At 42.5% G+C, this 19,520-nt stretch overlaps 1 protein-coding gene and 1 pseudogene across 7 annotated transcripts in view; one reads left to right on the plus strand and one right to left on the minus strand.

Moving 5' to 3' along the window:
- KAT6B (lysine acetyltransferase 6B) overlaps window positions 1-19,520 on the minus strand; it is a 180,477-nt gene that overhangs the window by 119,921 nt on the left and 41,036 nt on the right. The window lies entirely within an intron of this gene.
- LOC112807642 (protein Largen pseudogene) lies at window positions 11,136-12,824 on the plus strand (annotated as a pseudogene).

A 19,520-nucleotide genomic window follows, 5' to 3' on the forward strand; every position in this document is an offset into this window, starting at 1 on the left:
TAACTTACAACTACTGATTGGTAGCTAGAATTTAAAAAAGAAATCATGATCTCAAGTGAATGCAGCCAAACTTTCAGTTATTAAAAAGTCCAATCTGGGGCGCCTGGGTGGCTCATTCTTTGTGTCTGCCTTCGGCTCAGGTCATAATCCCAGGGTCCTGGAATCGAGCTCCACATCGGGCTCTCTGCTTGGTGGGAAGCCTGCTTCTCCCTCTCCCACTCCCCCTGCTTGTGTTCCCTCTCTCACTGTCTCTCTGTCAAATAAATAAATAAAATCTTAAAAAAAAAAAAAGTCCAATCTAGTCTAAACCGAAACTAATTTCATCCAATGTGAAGCTTTTCCCCTCAAACCAGCCGTTGAGGCGAGGGAAGGGCTCAGAGAGTGAAAAGAGGCAAGTGTGAGGAAAAGGAAACAGAGAAGTCTATTCACTCGTCTATGATCCCCTGGCCTGTAAAAGAGCTGCCACTTGCAGGAGTTCAAATGCAGGTTCCCTCTAGTGTGACTCCTTCACTGGGACCCCCACGCTGCCTGATGCAGGCAATGGGGGCCCTTGGCTCATCTCTTACCACCTCCTCTCAGCTCCTGCTCCTGCAGTTCGCCCACAGCCTCTTTCTGCTGGGGTCCTACAGCTGGCCGGGGGGTGGGGGGCAGTCCTTGTACCAGAGACTGTCTTTCTCAAGATGACTCACAGCTGCCCTCCAGGCAGACCTCCTAGCCAGCAGGAAATGTCAAGCCTTTGGCGTCCCCTCTCCCCACCCCCCACTCCAGGGTAGCTCCAGCCACAAGGCTGCTTCCCATCACTGTGTTCACAGACATCTCCAAACTCCAGGAGATTCACACTACAGTCTCAAGAATTCTTTCTTAGGATTCCATTCTAATCTCATACCAGCTTGGGCCTCTCTCAAATGTACTGTGGGGAGGATAGAGAGAGGGAACTCACTTCCCCCAGGGAAGAGCACACTATACTCCCAGGAGTTCCTTGCATGGAATCCTTTCTAGTCTTCCTGACACAGCCTGGGTTATAGGGTGGAGGATGTAATAGTTGTTAGACGCCTTTGGCCACCTCTTAACAAATCCTGCAATGGATGTTTCTAGAGTCTCTCTTCAAACAATGTGGGTACTTACCACCTACTGACAACAGCTCTGGGAACTGGGTCAAAATTTTAGACAATAGGAAAACTCCCATTTAACCTACCGTAATATACCTGTATAGTAATAGGAGAGAAAAACCATTAAGACGTCATCCAACTGAGGTACTCTGTTATCAGGTGCCCAAGGGTACCTTCGCAAGGCTTAAAATTCTTCAGAGGACAGTCTGAAATTCAGCTCTATTAAATATTCAAATAACAGCACAAATAAGCACAGAAGACAGCAACACTACTGAAAGCAAACTGTTGGCTGGCAGGCAGTGTGACCGTGCTGGAAGTTCTGATGATGTGCACAAAGGGGCTATCAGCACAAAATGCACTTAAAAGTAAACACTGTTACTAGCACTGATGTGTGCAACTAAGACTATCCAGGAAAGAAATCTTGGTAATTTTTCTAACTCTGCCACTACTACTAACTGTCCCTGCAATTTAGAACATTCTCTCCAGATTCAAACTCCAGGGTAAGAGCAGTCAGCAGACTGAGCCAAAGTAGTGAGCCCACCCCATACCTCCCAGGAGGAAAGAACAGGAAACACTCTCATTGGGCCTAAACTGGTTTCCAAGCAGAAGGTAAACCCTACCAAGGCCCACCAGTGCATAATTAGATAGTGGACATCCTCCTTAAAGAACTCAGAATGTAAGTTGAAACAATACTAGCAATGACAAACGATGTTATTTCTGGCAGTCCGCATTACATGCCAATATCATTTTGTCTAAAATATAAGTTATAAGCATATCATCACCACAATCTGCCATCATCCGTCAGAGTCGTCAAAAAATGAAAGCTCCCAGAAGGGCTAAGATCATTAATGCAATGCTGATAACAAAGACACCAGGAGATTATTTAATTTTTTATGTCATATCATGTTAATTGTCATGTTTAAATTTGTAAATTGTTGCTTGTTTAAAAATCCATTTACTAAAATAATAAATAATGCATGTTGTGACATATTAGTGAAATTATTTTTTAAAGCATCACAGGCACAGATGAATAACCATTTCAGTGCAATTGCTTGTACCATTCAAGGAAAAACAAGAGAATCTGATTAAGTTACATCATGGCAGAAAAAGCAAGGGTTGCTACCACATTTCCCTACTGCCAACTGACCCTCGACATTTCAGATTTCCTAAGGTCAGCTCAGCTCAGCAAGGCACCTGGGGAGCCAAAGCCAGAACTTGAAGCAGTAGCATCAGCTAACAAGGAAGTTGAGCTGGCAATGGAAAGGTGGCCAGGTTTAAAAGAAAGGCTGTAAGGAACTGCCCGGACAAAAGATTTTCCAAATCATGCTATAGGAAAGAGAGCAAGGATCATGGCTTTGCTGTCTCTCACTAACTTTATTCCATAAATCTTTCATGTTGAATTTCACCTCTTCATGCAGGACTCACTTCTTGACTTTCACTGGATAAGGATAAATACTAGCATCTCCTTTGAAAGTGAAGTGGTTATTTGCAAATGCTGCCAGGCAGAGAGCAAAACCAGAGTGTGTAGCACAAATGTAATTTTGAAATTCAGCATTTTACATGCAAAAAAACTCCTATGGTCTACAAACTTTTTAACACAAGATTTAAATCTCTACCATAAACCCTTAGAAAATAAACTTGAAGTGACTGAATTAAATAAAAGTCAAACCAATGATGTTACAAAAATACCTGGTAACCAAAAGATTAAAGAGAAAACATGAGCCTACTGAGTCAAGGTCAAAGTCCCAAATCTGACATTCTCAGCTCTCTGTGGTCTGCCCATAAGCTACCTTTTTAAATCTTACTTCCTACTGCTTCCCTTTTGTACACCTGGTTCTATATGCCTGTTTGTGTGCCTGGACCAAGGCAACTACTTACTGCTCACAGTTCCTCATATTCTTTTGTGCCTTCCTTCCTTTCCTTTGCATCCCTCCTTAAAAAACACAGGTCCAAATTCTACCACCCCAAATGACATCTTGGCCAAAAAGTCTCCCTGGATTTTCCAAGGGCTGCTTTCTCCTTCCTCTGGCTCCCACAGCTCTGCCTGTTTTAACGATAAACGATCGTCATCTTTGGTGATAGTGTCACTACTAAACTCTGAGTGTGCATCTTCACAATGCAGCGCTCACTTATGGCGAGACACCCACACTACACCCTGTTAAGGATCCCAGGGTCCAGCCGCCAGAGCGAAGCACACCCAACCTCCCACCTATGGTAGGTCATCTCCTACCTGCCTCATTACACCGCTCGGATATAAAAGCCCATTTACTCCTTTCACTCTTCCCACTATGTCTCAGTTTTCTACCCGGACAATGCAGCCTCCTTTCAATGTTGTTGGGTAATGTTCCTTGGTTTGACCTATTTTTGGCCTCACCATAGGATTCCTTCATCCAAAGAGTGGATGGGATACCACCGACTGGGTTTGCCCAGTAGGTGGATGGGTGGATGGGTAACCCGGCAGTAATTAACCTGGGTTAACCAGGCACCACCTTGTAGACTGAGGCCTTCAATCTCTTCACACAGACAGGAAAGGTTACAATGGGATGACTGGCCCTGGTCTCTATAGAGTCCTGTTCCCCCTCTTCTTGGACCTCAGCACACAATTCTCTCCCATTGAAATCTTTACAGCTATTTAACTTCTTAATGGAGTTGAACAATCTCTCAGTCATCTGGGGATTAAAGTTCTCAGAAGAAGCAGAATATCAAATATAATGGCAGAGGTAGAGAGAAAGAGCTCAGAGAAGTGAACTCATTTTCATCATTAAAAGAATTTCAGGGACGCCTGTGTGGCTCAGTCAGTTGGGTATCCAACTCTTGGTTTCAGTTCAGATCCTGATCTCAGGGTTGTGAGATCAAGCCCTGCATCGGCTCTGTGCTCAGTGAGGAGTCTGCTTGAGATTCTCTCTCCCTCTCCCTCTGCTTCTGTCCACACCCCCACCCCCCAACCCCCACTACGCATGTGCTCTCTCTGTCTCTCAAGAAAGAGGCTCATTCGGGACTCCAGGATCATGACCTGAGCCAGAGGCAGATGCTTAACTGACTTGAGCCAACCCTAAATAAATCTTTTCAAATAATACAGATGATACAGATGGAGTCAATCTCTACTGTCATCTCCTCAATCCCATCCCAGTCCTTCGAGTCCTTTATCAGTTCATTTATGTATCATCTGCCATTAAATCTAGTATCACTTATAATATACATTATGCTTCACAAAGAAAGAAAAAAAATTAACTATTAAACTATGCCAATTGTTAGATAGTGATTTTAGAAATTCTAACATGTGAAAAACATGTTTTAGAATCCATGATATATATAGATTTCATATGCACAACACATACAGAATCTATAAAATGCAATACATATAGAAATACATCTAGTTTTGAGGAGTTTTTTTTTTTTTACATAAATTGTGATAATTTTATCATTTATGTTTCTCAGGAAAAATGTATCAGGGAGAGTTTCCCACATCAGTTGCTACACATCTATCACATTTTTTAAGGTGCTGCATAATATTTCATATGCCAGCTGTACTGCTGTGCATTCAGTTATTCCATATTTTACCATTACTAACAATAAAGGGATACGAGTATACACGTAGGTATCTTTGCTAGATACAGAATTACTGAATCAAAGATATCTGACCTTTTTTCATAGATAGTGCCAAACTGCTCCCCCAAAAAGGTCTGAACAATTTATACATTCACCATATGTAAACAATACCCATTTTTCATCTGTTGCCAAAACAGATTATTAATCTTTTTAATTCCTGCCAATCTAGTGGGACAAAATCATACCTGATTATTTTGCAGAAGGTTCCTTATAGTCTCTGTATTTATCCTTTGTCTATTACACATGGCCTATTTTCTCTCAGTCTCCCATTTGTCTTTTAGTAATATTTGCAGTTTTGCCTTTAGTGATACAGACATTTCAGATCTTTAAAAAGTCAAATTTACCCATCTTTTCCCATCTGTACCCATAATTACTTACTTTTGGAAATGTTTTCTTCTAATAGTTAACCCATTCTTTGCAAACGCCACTGATGTTCTGGCCTGGCTGTGCTTGAAGGGAGATGGGATATCGTTCCACAACCCACACACTGGAAAATTTCCACACAGTTATCCTGAGCCCACCTCTGAAAGGGGCAGGTGCCAGTCAGGGCCCTGCCAGCCTGTGGGCACTATTTCAGGAAAGACTGGCCAGTTCCCTTCCTTAATGGCTGAAGCAGAGGCCTAACCCATTCCAGGCTATGTGTGCCAAACCATTCCAGGCTGCATGTGCCAACCTAGTCAGGCTAACATCACAGCCCAAGGCCAGAGATCAAGGACCCAAGCACACAGACAGGCGAGCATCCCACTATCCATGGCTGAGTTGTGAGCCAGGAGTGTCTGGACACCTCGTGTGAAGACTGTCAACCCATCCCCCCATTCTCCCTCAGTCTCAGCTGTAACAGACTGTCTGAAGAACTGCCTCCCGGACCTGGCAAAAACAAACCCCAGGTGCACTGGGTAACTCTGCTGACTCGATCCTGAGGGTCCCAGCTGCCAAGACACAAGTCCATGTGACACAAGTCCCCTGTCCCCAGGAGCCAAGGGGGAAAGCCTGGCTCTTCCCCCTCCACATTTGCACCAGATCAGATCAGTAATTCCTCTGCTTCCAGCTCACCACTGTTTACATGGTCTCCCTTTCTTACTCCATAACCTACTGCTCCAGCCTGTCTGAGCTTCACCCTTCAGGCTCTCATGACTCACCCAACTGCCAGAAAGAGGGCCCAGGACAGTTAGGTTCCGAGTTCCCTGACTCCAAGCAGCGTTAAGTGAGCTCTGGTTAGTGGCTCCGTGGGTAATAGACTGGTAGGAACACACAAGCCTCTGCTGTAAGTTCATGATTTATTTAGCTAAAAACACAGACCTTAGTGAGCAAGTAAGGTGGCTGTACGAGTAGGAGCAGATGCGGCCTATTTTTCTGTGGCTTTTCCTTGGCCCTTGGGTTTCCAAGTAAGAGCACAGCCAAGTGAACTCAGGTGGGGTCTTACCAGTTGGGAGAAAAAAAATAAGTAAAAGAAAGCTGAATTCTTACTGTGACTTTTAAAAATCTGGCTTGCCCAACAATCTCTATACTTTTGTTTAAGGGAATATTTATCTCCATTAGACAGTCCTGGTTGCTGAGCCAAACTCAGCATTATCAAGAATTCCTCCTCACCTCAGTGAGAGGAGTATGGATGGGGAAGGGTCCATGTTCAATGTCTCTCTAGCATTCCAGAGCCCAGGGAAAGTCCATCTCCCAGAAATGGGGCAGACCTGAGGGGCCTGCTCAAACACACCTGGAACTCAGCAGAGCTTCTTGCAGCACACGCCTGAAGAAATCCCAATCCCACCTCAACCCTCTGGCGACTGAAATTAATCTTGCATGTCAGAGTTGATATGCAACTCTATGTTCTGGGATATAAACAGCTCTTCCTTGAGCCCCAGCCCTCCTGTAAAGCAATGAAGCCAAACCCTGATGACAATGCCCCACTTGGCATTTTGTGCTCTACAAGGGCAGAGCTCACCCGTGCGCCTATCAAAGCTTCTGGAGGAAAACTCAAATAGAAAGCTCCTCGAGGGTATGACCTAAGTTCCACTCACCTTCTAGCCTCCATATTTAGTATACTTCTTTATACACAGGAAATATTTTCCAAATATTTGTTCAACTCATTATATGGAATTATTTTTGGAATGGATACTTGCCTTCTCTCTAATATATTTAAGTCCAATAAACTCACATCTCTGTTAAAGAAGTCTCTCTCCATGGCTAAGACCAATACTATCCATTATCAATTTCAAATTTAACCAGCCTCAACTTCCCAACCAAAACCAAGGAAATTTGAAATTCCAGGATGCCATTATACTAAATGGAAGTTTTTCTACATGCTCTAGATCTTTGCTATCCAATATGGTAACCACTAACCACATGCTACTATTTAAATTTTAGTTTTAAAGAAAATTTAAAATTTAATTCCTCGGTCCCACTAGCCACCTTTTAAGTGCCCAACAGCCACATGCGCCTATCTTACGGAACAGTGTAGATACTGAACATTTCCATCATTCTTTTGCTCTAGGCACATTATAAATCTTAAGAATCAAAGAATTCTTAGCTTGTAGCCAGTATCAGATCATCAAAGATGCCGTAATTAAATTTAAAAATATACTGCTCCTTTAATTAAAACAGAAGGAAACATTCTCACTGATGAGTAGAGAGCTTTTATAATAATAGATTTGTCTCATCACAATGAAAAATTTAAATGCAGCAAAATTCTCATCTATCTCTGGTTGCCAAAATTAATATGCTATGCAGAGGGCAATGCATACTTGGAGGAGCATGAATCCTCTCTTTGGACAGATAAGACTTCTGGTTAATGGTCATTTAGGGAGCTCAGCCCTAGGCTGAATAGAGTGTGCAAACATCTAGAAAATGTTCAACCCAGGGATTTCAAAATGTATGCATACAAAACCAAAACATCTAAGTCTTCTAAAAGCTCAAAATTTGAAGCTAAGGGAAAGGGTGCCATGAATACGTTAAGAAATTATGTAAATTAGAACAAAGGAAGCTTCTAGGTGGATCATCCTCCCTCCCCGTCCCCACTAAATGCCAACATGCCTTAACAGATAAAACACACATATAGGGAGTTAAAGTAAAGGGATCTTCTATTTCTTTTATAGACGTCTAGGACATTGAAACTTCAAGGTAAAAGGCCCAGGCAGCAATGTTACAGCTCTGGAATAAAAAAGATTTTCCCCCACAGTGAAGCAATGAGAGGGATAATAAGTGTGCAATGAAAAGTAAATCAAAACCCAGATGGATAACGATGTACAGAAGGGGAAGCCTGGGGGTAAAACACAAGGTAACTTATCCAGGAGTGTCAAGGTATAAAACAATGCATTGGAGTCTGAATTTTTACACATTTTTTTGAAGTATTTGTGATGTTCTCACTGGGTTGTCCATGACACTGTCCAATGTTAAGGTTTAATTGCCCAAGGTCACTCACCAGTTATCACCTGAGAATGTGTACTACCTGAAGGACCACCCCAGCGGGTCACAAACAACTCTACTTTGTTTTCAGCTCAGTTTTATGCTGGATCCTAAGGCCTATGACATCCTACTAATGTAAAGATCCAAGGAAATACATCCCTAAAATATTGCCAGGAGGACAGCTAGAGATATTAGGGGTGACCAACAATTTGGAGCTTAGTGATGTCAACTTTTAACTTTCATGTCACCCTTTCCCCTCTGCACTATCTCCTGGTCCTCAAACAGTGATCATCCTTTTATACCCGACTCCAGTGTCCTTGAAAAGCTATTTATCATCATAAAATCAAACTGTATTTTCTCCTTTGGGAACACACATGCTGTATGACAAGACAGGAAATCCTTAGACCATGATGGATAGAACCATATTAGACTCACATACTGACCTTGACTTTACTGGAAAATTCCAAGTGGTAAAAATTTCATCAAGGTAAGAGAGGAACAAATGAGAAACATTTTTTCCTCCACTTTATACATTCATTATTTCAATTCTGTTGCCAACTGTTTGTAATAATTTTATAAACTCTCAGGAACTCAAGAGAAAACAGTGCATGAGTCACTCTCCCAACAGTATATAAATGATGAAAAATATATTATCATATGCACACTATCAGTCATGGAAATTTTTATTTAGCTGTTTTTAATAAAAACCCATATGATCAACAAAAGTATATATTAAGCATGTTACAGATTCTAGCACAGATTTCTTAAAATTCAGAGGAAAGTATGTGAACTAAAAAGTATTAATATATCAACCTTCAGAAAAGAGGCTTAAAAGATTTAAAATATCAAAAACAAAATGTTAAAAGGCTTAAAATATTAAAAAGAAAATTTTTAACTAGAATTTATCAGATTTACTAAAAAATGTCTTCACTGAGACATTAGAGAAGAAATTAACTTTTTAAACAAGACAATTTTTTAAAGTAAGCACTCTTACAAAATGTTTATCTAACAGAATCCAGGCATTCTGGCTACAGCATCTCTATTGACATACCTAAAAAACCACAAATTACTATGAAATAGGTCTGGAAACATGTGGCCCACCTAGAAAAGGTCTTTGACAAAGAAAGAATTCTTTCTAAATTACGTTGGTACTCACGAGGTAGAACAACGGGTTATAGATGCACAGCGTTAGTCACATACTAAGTAATGCCTTTACTAATAAAAGAGTATGTCCGAATAGCACATGTTTGTTTGTTTTTTTTAACAGAACTTAATCATCAGAGGCTAAAACTGAGAGGCATAGGGACTAGTTCCAAGATACCAGATAAGAGGATGGCTACAGAATGAAATTATCGTTAAATATTAACTAAAAGTCAAACATGCAAGAAAATATTAAATATGTATCACAGTTTTAGGATGAGGTTAAGGAAAAGAGGCAGTGAGCCAGGTTCCTATTAACAGTAAGAGGAATCTCTGTTCAAACAGGGAAGGGAGGACAGCAGAGGAAAATCTTTAAGACTCCAGGATCCTCCTGACTCCTGGGGGCCCAACAGACACATTCAGCCCAGGTCTCAGCTTCAGGTAGAGAGATGGGGAAGGGAAAAAAGGTTCTTATTCTCCCGACCATGTCACCCATGAAGGGTCTACTTTCAAGGTCAACCTCAGCAGGAAGCCTGGCATCAGGAGGGCCTCTGGTGTCTAATAGTCTACCCCATGTGTGCTAGTGAGTGCATACCTGCAACATAGGGTTTAACATGTATACTTGCCGGAGATAACATACAATTCTTTTCAGTATAATAAGTCAATTAAGTACTACAGAATCAATTCCAGGCTGCTATGAGCAAAGCCCCCCCTAGAGTTGGGTAATATTGTAGCCCCAAGACACCTGGTCAAAATCTCACATGCACTAAGCAGCAACATGGAGTTCCACTTCCAATCTGCTCCACGGATTCAGTATCATTTATTTCTCACTGTAAATTATTAAAATATTATTTAATAGTTTAGTCATTACTTTGTATAATTTTTAATTGTTACTATCATATTATTATTATTTTTTCAGTCTTTGTAACCCTAGTGAAGGCGGCCCCATCCTCAAGAGATGACACACTTACCGAAGAGAATAGGACAGTACTAAGATGACAATCATCCTGGTTTTCCTACAGACTGTCCAGGTTATGGCACTGAAAGTCCTACATCCCAGGAAATGTCTCAGTCCTAGGCAAACCAGGACACCCGTCACTCCCAATAAGATCCAGAAGTTGGTAACTATACCAAGATAATATTGCCCTAAGAATAGATACTATGTAGACTGATATAAACCCACTCCCACCACCTTCTCCTTTGCATTCTAACCAAAAAGACTGGAAAGCTAAATTCCTGACCTCCCTGACTACCTGCAGCTAAGGGATGGCCATGTGACTCACCTCAGGATAATGAAATAAGAAGCCCCTGGTGGGAAGGGGACTGCCTCATTTCCTGAATAAGGAAAAGCCTCACCAGGAGAAAGCTTTTGCTGTTACCCTTGGCCCATTCCCTCTGTTCCCTGCTGGAACAACGAAGTGATGCCTAAACACAAAGAAGTTACTTTGTGAGAAGAGTGCCTGGGTGGCTCAGTTGGTTAAGCATCTGCCTTCCGCTCAGGTCATATGATCCCAGGGACCTGGGATCCAGTCCTGGTCAGGCTTCCTGCTCAGCAGGGAGTCTGTTTTGCCCTCTGCCCCTCCCCCTGCTCATGCTCCCTCTCCTCTTCTCTCTCTCTCTCTCAAATAAATAAAATCTTAAAAAAAAAAAAAAAAGAATTTACTTTGTGAGAAGGAGATGAGCATGAGAAAAACCTCTATGCTAAAGATGGTGAAGCAGAGACATGCAAAGGCCCTGAGTCTGGATGGCACTCTGCACGGAGTTCCTCCCCAAGACTGCTGCAAGAAACAAAGAACTCGGGCGGGAGGAGACGCAGGCGCGCTGCTCGCCCCGTCTGCAGCCCCGCGCAGAGCGCAGTGTCTCGGGGAGTTGGCACCACTGTGCGGCCGCCCAGCTGAGCGCCGAGCGCCGCCACCCGCCGCAGCCCAGGGAGCGTCCAAGATGTGGGGGTATCTGGGCGGCAGCGGCCGCAGCAGCAGCGCCAGGGACGGGGGCACGCAGCAGCCTCCGCTCACCCGCCTGTGCTGACCTGCCTCGCCTGCCCCCACCGAATGTCAGCCAAGTCCAAGGGGACCCCCTCCTCGTCCTCTCCAGCCGAGGGACCACCGGCAGCCTCCAAAACCAAGGTGAAGGAACAGATCAAGATCATCGTGGAGAATCTAGAATTAGTCCTGGGCGACCTGAAGGACATGGCCAAGGAACTTGAGGTGGTTAACCAGATTGATACCCTGACCTCCAACCTGCAGCTGGAGGATGAGATGACCGACAGCTCCAAAACAGACACCCTGAATAGTAGCTCCAGCAGCACAACGGCCTCCAGTATCGAGAAGACCAAAGTGCAGGCCCATGCACCCCTCATCAAGCCCCCAGCACACCTGTCTGCTATCTTCAAGGTCCTGAGAAAACCAAACCTTTCGCCACCTCCCCCGGTTGACCCCTGTGAAGTGTGAAGACCCCTGGAGAGGGGCGCTGACGGTCAATCCTGTGAAAACGAATGGCACCCTCCTGTGAAAATGGAGGCTTCCCCGGGGCACCCAACAAAATTCCAAATGGAGTCGTCGGAGGCATACCCACTGGTACCTTGTACAAGGCTCCCAGGAGGCCTCTGAAGCACAGACCTGAAAAAGACAGGTGCCCCCAGGCAGGGCCTCGGGAACTAGTTCGGTTTAATGAGAAAGTGCAATACCATGGCTATTGTCCCGACTGTGACACCCGGACCAACATAAATAACAGGGAGTTCCATTTACACGGGAACCTGTCCACCCACCAGAGAAGCTTCCTCACCCAGACCCCCCCCTCCACCCCCTCCCTCCTTTTCCACTGGAAAACGGCAGGGGGGGGCCCCCGCTGGGAATAAGCCACAGTCAGTTTCCCCTCTCAGACCTGCAACTGTGCCTCCTCCCACTGCACCAAAACCACAGAAGACAATCTTGAGGAAATCAACCACTACAACAGTGCGATGTATGCCATTTCCAAAAACCTTTTTTGTTTCTTTTAATTTCTGTATTATAAACATAAAATAATAAGTAATGAGCACTTTCTACTCAAGCAATAAAAAGCCCAAATACATTTTAAAAAGAAAAAAAAAGAGACAAAGAACTCCCATGTTCTTCTCCACTGAAGCTCCCCATTATTTGAGGTGACTATATCCCTAACATATTAATTGTGAGACTTCTTAAGAGTCAGCAGGCCACTACTGGCTTAAAGGTACTCATAGTAAACAAAAAAGTAAACTGTTCTTTTTTTTTTTTTTTCCAGCAGGTATGTATATTTTACCAAGGAAAAACGGGGTAGGGGGAAGGCTCAGGGATGAATAAGGCTTGGGTCAGACAGGGGGTAGGGGTGTTTGCTGGGTATACAGATGGGTAATTTTTTAAAAGCTGAAAGGTGAATAGTTTGTTTTCCATGGTCAGGAAACAGGTGTGAATCACAAAACGGCTTCTTCAAAATGTCAGGTAGCTTTCTTGGAGATATTCCGGTTTGAACCAACAAATGCTTTTCTTTTGAAGCTTTGATAGATACTAATCTTTCCACTTTGCAGATGAGAAAACTGTGACTTCAAGATAAAGTAAAAGGCCCAAAGTTACAGAGTTCAAAGGTGGAGGAGCCAGTATCCAAATCTAGCATCAGCCCAAAGACTCCCCCTGCCTCTGGCCCAGGGATGCGGTGCATGGACTAGAAAGCCCTGAAAGGTGCATCACTCAGTCTAAACGAGGAGAGGGCATGTGGAGGCTACACAGTGGCACATAAAACTTCATCATGATTTCTTAAAAAAAAAGTTTTTTAGACAAGTCTGATTGTACTGTAAAGAGGCTTTACTCTTAAAAACTCAAAGATCTATATGTATTAGATAATGAGGTATCATGTGGTTAGAAGTAAAATTTCTGTTAAGATATTTACTGACACAGAGGGCTAGCTGGTGGCTAGTTAGCTCAGTTAGAATGTGGCAGAACGCCAACATCGTGGGTTTGGTCCCTGGAAAAGGGCAAGAGGGTAGCAATTTTCATACTGAATAAAAATTAATTTTTAAAAAAGATACTTACCAAGTAAAACTTGGTAAAAGATACTTACGAAGTAAAACAAACAGGCCCCTTTCCTCGACTACTCCTTGAATGTCGGTATTCCCGGAGACCGGTTCTCTCCTCCGCAACCATCATCCTGGCTCTCATCCCATACAATTTAGATTAGAAACGTCTCTGCATTTTGATCCATCCTCTCAACCCACGCAGATACTGCTCTGCAGCGGTTCTCCCTTACCTCACTTAGCAGCTCAATCCCCCGTCCCACAATCGATGTTTCACGCTTCTACCTGTTTTATACCTAAAACATAAATCTTTCCTCCTCTGCTTAAAAGCCCACTTACAGAGTAAGGTCCAATTTTTTTTTCCTGGACACAACTCTACCATCTTCACAGCTTCATCTCCCACACACTTCCCTGAGCCATACACTGCTCCGCCGTCCACTACTTACCATTGCTCATACATGCAATCTGGATCACACCTCCAAAACTCTGGGCTTGCTGTTCCCTCTGCCTAGAACGCCCTCCCACTTTTGGGCTATCTGGTGCACTCTGATACTAACTTGCAACCTAAAAGTTCCTCCCTCTGCAAAGCCTTCCCCCACAAAACAAAATTCTCCTCCTTCGTGCTCTCAAGGTAATTCGTTCACTACAAACCCAGGCACTCAGTACACAACATTAGCATTAGCTGTATGGTTCGTTACTGATGCACCCACCCTACTAGACCCCAGCTAAACACCCTACTATACCCATACTGGTACTCAGTGAATAAATATGGAATATCAGATGAAATACTGACTGTAAGTGAACCCCACGAATCCTTTCAAGGGAAAGAGTTCTCTTACTCATTTCTATATTCCTAACATGAGCAAATCTGAGATGCCCAATAAATGTTTGCTAAAGGTATTATCAAAACCCCTTACAAAAATGTCTCCATTGGGGCACCTGGCTAGTTCAGTCTGTAGGGCATGAGACTCTTCTTCTCAGGGTCATGAGTTGAAGCCCATGTTATGAGTGGAGCCTAATTAAATTAAACGAATGAATAAATAAAACAAGCACACCTCCATTGAGTAATGATTTACTGTCACCCCTTTCTGTGAACTGAGAAATAGCATCATTCAAGGAAACTTCCAATACATGTATTTCTGACTTGTCTGAAATATATAAACAGCACCACATTATTTTTACAATCAGGTATTTCCCTTTCGGGGAAGAGGAGAGAGAAGAGCAGGAAGAAAGACTGTCAATGGTGTTACTCATTGTTGACTATATAGGATTAGAATCCAAAATAAATTGCCTTTAAATTCAGAAAAAGCAGGGGGAAAATTCTCTCTTCTCAAACTTCTATGCTTCCCTGTCTGAGGATGAAAATCTTAAAAACCACATCATTCTCTTTTCTCCTTAGCTTCTAGGATATCTAGAACTAAATTATTCTAGACACAGGGTTTATCTGTTCCTTCAGCTTATTTTTGATGCTTTGAAAAACAGATTAGTATACTAAATATATCCTAATAACCTTAGTGACCTAAAATCATTTTGGGATGCAGGCAAAGTATAAGCATCATGTAATGGCTGAAATTAGGCAGAGCCACTTAATGTAGCTTGATCAAAACTGCACTAAAGCCTTGAAAAAAATTATTTATCTCAAATCTTGGCAATATCATCCCCCCTTTTCTAAATTATTTCAATGCATTTTAACTAGCTTTTTCATTTTATTTTTTAAGATATTATTTATTTATTTGAGAGAGAGAATGAGATAGAGCATGAGAGGGGGGGAGGGTCAGAGGGAGACGCAGACTCCCCGCTGAGCAGGGAGCCCGATGTGGGACTCGATTCCTGGACTCCAGGATCATGACCTGAGCCAAAGGCAGTCGCTTAACCAACTGAGCCACCCAGGCGCCCTAGCTTTTTCATTTTAATTGGGATCTTTAAACCATTACATATTTAGGCGTCATTTAAAATCTTCCTTTGTACAGCATTAGACTGCCCATACTGACACACATACTGACTTAGCTCTACATTATCCTGTTCCCAGAAACCCTTGTGGTTGGCTTAATTTTGCCTTGGAATAAAAGGTCTACTTAAATTGAGAAGTAATTCTGTATGATAACTACAAAAGCAGTAACTCCTCAAAATAAAATTCTTCACATTCCCTACCTAACAGAGCAGACACTCTCCTAAGAAGTTGAAGCTTATTTTCCTACTGCCATAGCAGAAACATGGGAGATACATTTACATTTTCAGAGCAATGTTGACATGAAGTTGCAAGTGTAAATATTTGTTCCCTCTTGGTTTATAAATTTCACGACGATAAAATTCTGTGTATAGAGCCACTAATTAAAAAGGAATCTATTTGCCTAGTAGGATGCTTGAGGTTGTATGTTTATTTGACATGAATAAAATGGTGCACACTAGTAAGGAATGGGAATTAGAATTTTGAACTTTATTGGTTTTAACAAGTTCCTCCTGGGAAGGAAAAGAGAGTTCATTTGTCAATTATAAAGAAGCTGCTTCAGATGATAATTTGTGTGAAGAATCATCTCCCCCTGACCTTGAAAGTAACAAAGAATGATATGTGATGAAGAAACAGCAAATTAAATGTTTTAGAAAAAGGAGACCATTTTCTATTACTTTGTTTTTAGGGTCACTTACTATCACCATTTAATGGCAATCTAGTAACAAGATCCCCTCATTGTTCAAGATTGCTTTAATATGCTACTCAGGGAACCAGCTAAACAAAATTGATTATCACATAACACATTCAGATGAGTAGCTAGCACTACTACTATCTTTCTTCTCTACTAATCTGGAATCTAGACCTTAGGCCCAAATTGATTTCTTATAATAAGGACCACGGCCACAAACAACTCACAGTGACTGAATTCTTACTATGTGCCAGAGACCGTTTGAAGCACTCTCTGTGTATTAACTAATCTAATTTACCAAACAGCTCTGTGAAATGAGTACTATTATCACCAATTTATTAAATAAAACATTTTAAAATTAAAAACACATATATCTTACACAGAGGAGTGAGTTCTCAAGATAAGTAGGTCCAGAGCTCAAAAGCAGGGAGTCAACTCTATATAAACTGATTAAGCGCCCCCACCCCAAACATCTTCTCTAGGCTCCCACATGGGGTTCCTCCTTTGTCACTGGTGCTCCTTTCTCTTACCTGTCCTGGGAATCTGGCCTCAGGCCTCTGCTCTTCCAATCTACACTTTCACCCAGGTAAGCTTGGTGAAGCTCATCAGCCCCATTCCAGCTATACATTCATGGGTTTCAAATTTGTAGTTAATAGTTCACACCTCTTACCCAAGATCCCAGTTATCAAACTGACCACACTGAGTCTCTATATGGATGTCCAAGAGGACTCTCAACTTCATGGCCAGATACAGAACTACAGATTATTTTCTTTCAAATCACATTTCTCTATCAGCCTCCAGCCCTCCCTACCAGTAAACAGCACCATTACCAACCCAGATTCATCCTTAAGTCCTTTCCTCTGTATCCTACATCCAATCCATTATTAAGTCCTGTTGGCTTTATCTCCAAAAAATATCTCAAATCTGATCTCCTCTCCCCTCCACTCTCCCCAGATCCCCACAGTACAGTTTCAAGGGCCATCTTTCTGTCCTTCTAACACCTTGTGGCTTAATTCCAACTCGCGGCTTTTGACCTGGGCTGGGGCTTCTGCTTGAGACGCTCTTCCCTGAGGCAAAGCAGTATCTTCAGTTTCACTCAGGTCTGAGCTCAAGTGTCACCTTCCCAGACCAGTCCTATCGAATCCTCAGAGCACCTATCGCTTAATACACCTCAAGGAATATTATGGTTTTACTTGGTGACATACTTAAATGTAAGCTCCTTGAGGGTCATGTCTGTCCTGCTCATGTCTACTGCTGAGAACAATGTCGGGCACACAGCAAGCACTCAATATTTGTTGACTTTAAAGACTGAAAGTAAAGGATGATTACAAAGTCAACTAAGAAAACACTGACTTATAGCCCATCAATCATAAAAGAAATAAACCACAGAAGACAGCCAAGAGTAGCCACCCAAGTGAGTTTGTCTTTTGCTTTCTTATTCCCATGGGAACTGTAAGACCTCTGTTTACAATAATCCTCTGCGTGGCTTTCCAACTTTAGACTGTAACTCAAAGTAAAAAATACATTTTATCTGATGACCTAGTATATACACATATACGTATTTAAATAAAGTTCCATGAGACCTTACTTACCCTTTCTTACATGGGACATGCTGTTTATTCAGTTTGTTTGTTTGTTTGATGATAAAGTAGCCATTCACTACACTGATTTCACAACCACCTAATGGGAAAGAACTCAGTTTGAAGAGCACTAATCCCATGCTTTTATTTGGGTTTTCTGGGTGAAGAAAATAAATTATCTTAAAAAAAAGTAAATTTTCTGCCTCTATCTGCTGACTTCCAATGAGTCACTTCTCCTCCCTGAGCCTCCCCTCACCTGTGAAATAAATCCCTGTGGTAACTACCCACAGAGGGGCTGACTGGAGTAAAACAGACTGGGGGTGAAAGCTACCGGAATTTTCATAACCATCAGGGAGCCCCCAGAGGCAACCTCTATGTCCCCCTCTTCTTGTTGGCCATCACATCCAATCCACCAGCAAGCTCTGTCAAGTTCCATCTCCAAAACACACTCCCCACCTGTCCTCCTCTCTCCCTCTCCACTGTGACACCCCAGTGCATGCAGCCATCATCCCAACAGCCTCCTGCTGGCCAGCCTGCCTGCCTAGCTCCCCCGCAGAACTTCCACACACAGCAGCCTCAGTGACCTTTAAAGTTTTATTTTGAAAAACTTTCAACCCTAGAGAAAAGTTGCAAGAATGTAACATTACAATATACACACATATGCCCTTAACAATTTGCCATCTTTGATTCCTCCTGTTTTATCCTGAACCATTTGAGAATAAACTGCAAAGATCATGACCCTTCACCCCTCTTAAGAATAAGGACATTCTCTTCATAACCACAAGGGATTATCAAATTCAAGAAATTTAACACTGATACAATACTGTCATCTAATATTTGGTGCAGAGTCAAATGCTGCCATTCAAATGCTGCTGACAGTCCTAATACTGTCCTTTAAAGCAACTTTCTTTTCCCAATCCAGAAACATACATTTAATTGTCATGTGTCTCAGTGATGTTAAAAACACAAACCGAATTGTATTGTTCCCCAGCTTTAAACTCTGCTTTAGCCACATGAGGTGCCTTTTTCTTCCTCAAACACAAGTATTGAAGCCTTTTCTCCCTGAGCTCGTCAGCTCTTCCCACAACTGACCCCTTCTCATCCTTCATCTCTCCTTGGGAACTTTCCAGAGCATGATGTCTACAGCCTCACTCCTTGGTATTTTTTCTCTCTCCCTTGACTCATGATTTCCTTCTGTCACTTAACACAGTCTGTAATGACCTTGTTGGTTTATTTGCTTATCATCACCTGTCCCAGTAGAATATAAATCCCATGAAAGCAGGGGTGTCTCTGAGAACAGAGACAGAGACAGAGCGCTTGGCTCAGAGTCTACTCAATAAATAGAGATAAGAATTAATAAATAAACTGCTAAAAAAGAGAAGAGGCCATATGTCAATGACATCCCTGGGTAAGACTGCACACTGACAGGTATAGTCAGCAAGACCCCTCCTCTTCCACAGGAAAGACAGTACAGTATGTAGTCACAACTGGGAAGCATTCAACATTAACACCCACCCTAAGATGAGCACTGTGAAGGTTACCCTGATGAGTAAGAACAAGATGGTTCAGCATTCCAGAACAAGGAGGTTCACAGTGCTGGAAAGATACACATGGTCAGCTTGAAAGAAAAGCCCACAGTGGTATAAAAAAACGGGCTAGCTCTGCGGTCAGAAGATGGGGTTTGACTCCTATATGTGTGACCGTAACTCTCTGGGCCCCAATTTCCTCATTTGTTTAGTGAGGACAATGTCCACTCCGTAGTTCATCTGAGAAGTGAGGGTGCTACAAGAGAGTGAGTAGCAGGCCCTTTCAACCTAAAATGAAAATTGGCTCCTGAACAGAAGTGAGGAGGAAGTAAATTATCCCTTAATAAAAGTAACCTAAACACCAGGGTGCCTGGATGGCTCAGTTGGTTAAGCATCCGACTCCTGATTTCACTCAGGTCATGATCTGAGGGTTGTGAGATGGAGCCCTACATTGGGCTCCACCTACCTAACATTCTCTCTCTCTCTCCCTCTGC

The sequence above is a fragment of the Callorhinus ursinus genome, unplaced genomic scaffold, assembly GCF_003265705.2.
Source record: "Callorhinus ursinus isolate GAN/ISIS: 27379988/994484 unplaced genomic scaffold, GSC_fseal_2.0 scaffold31, whole genome shotgun sequence".
Classification (NCBI taxonomy): domain Eukaryota; kingdom Metazoa; phylum Chordata; class Mammalia; order Carnivora; family Otariidae; genus Callorhinus; species Callorhinus ursinus.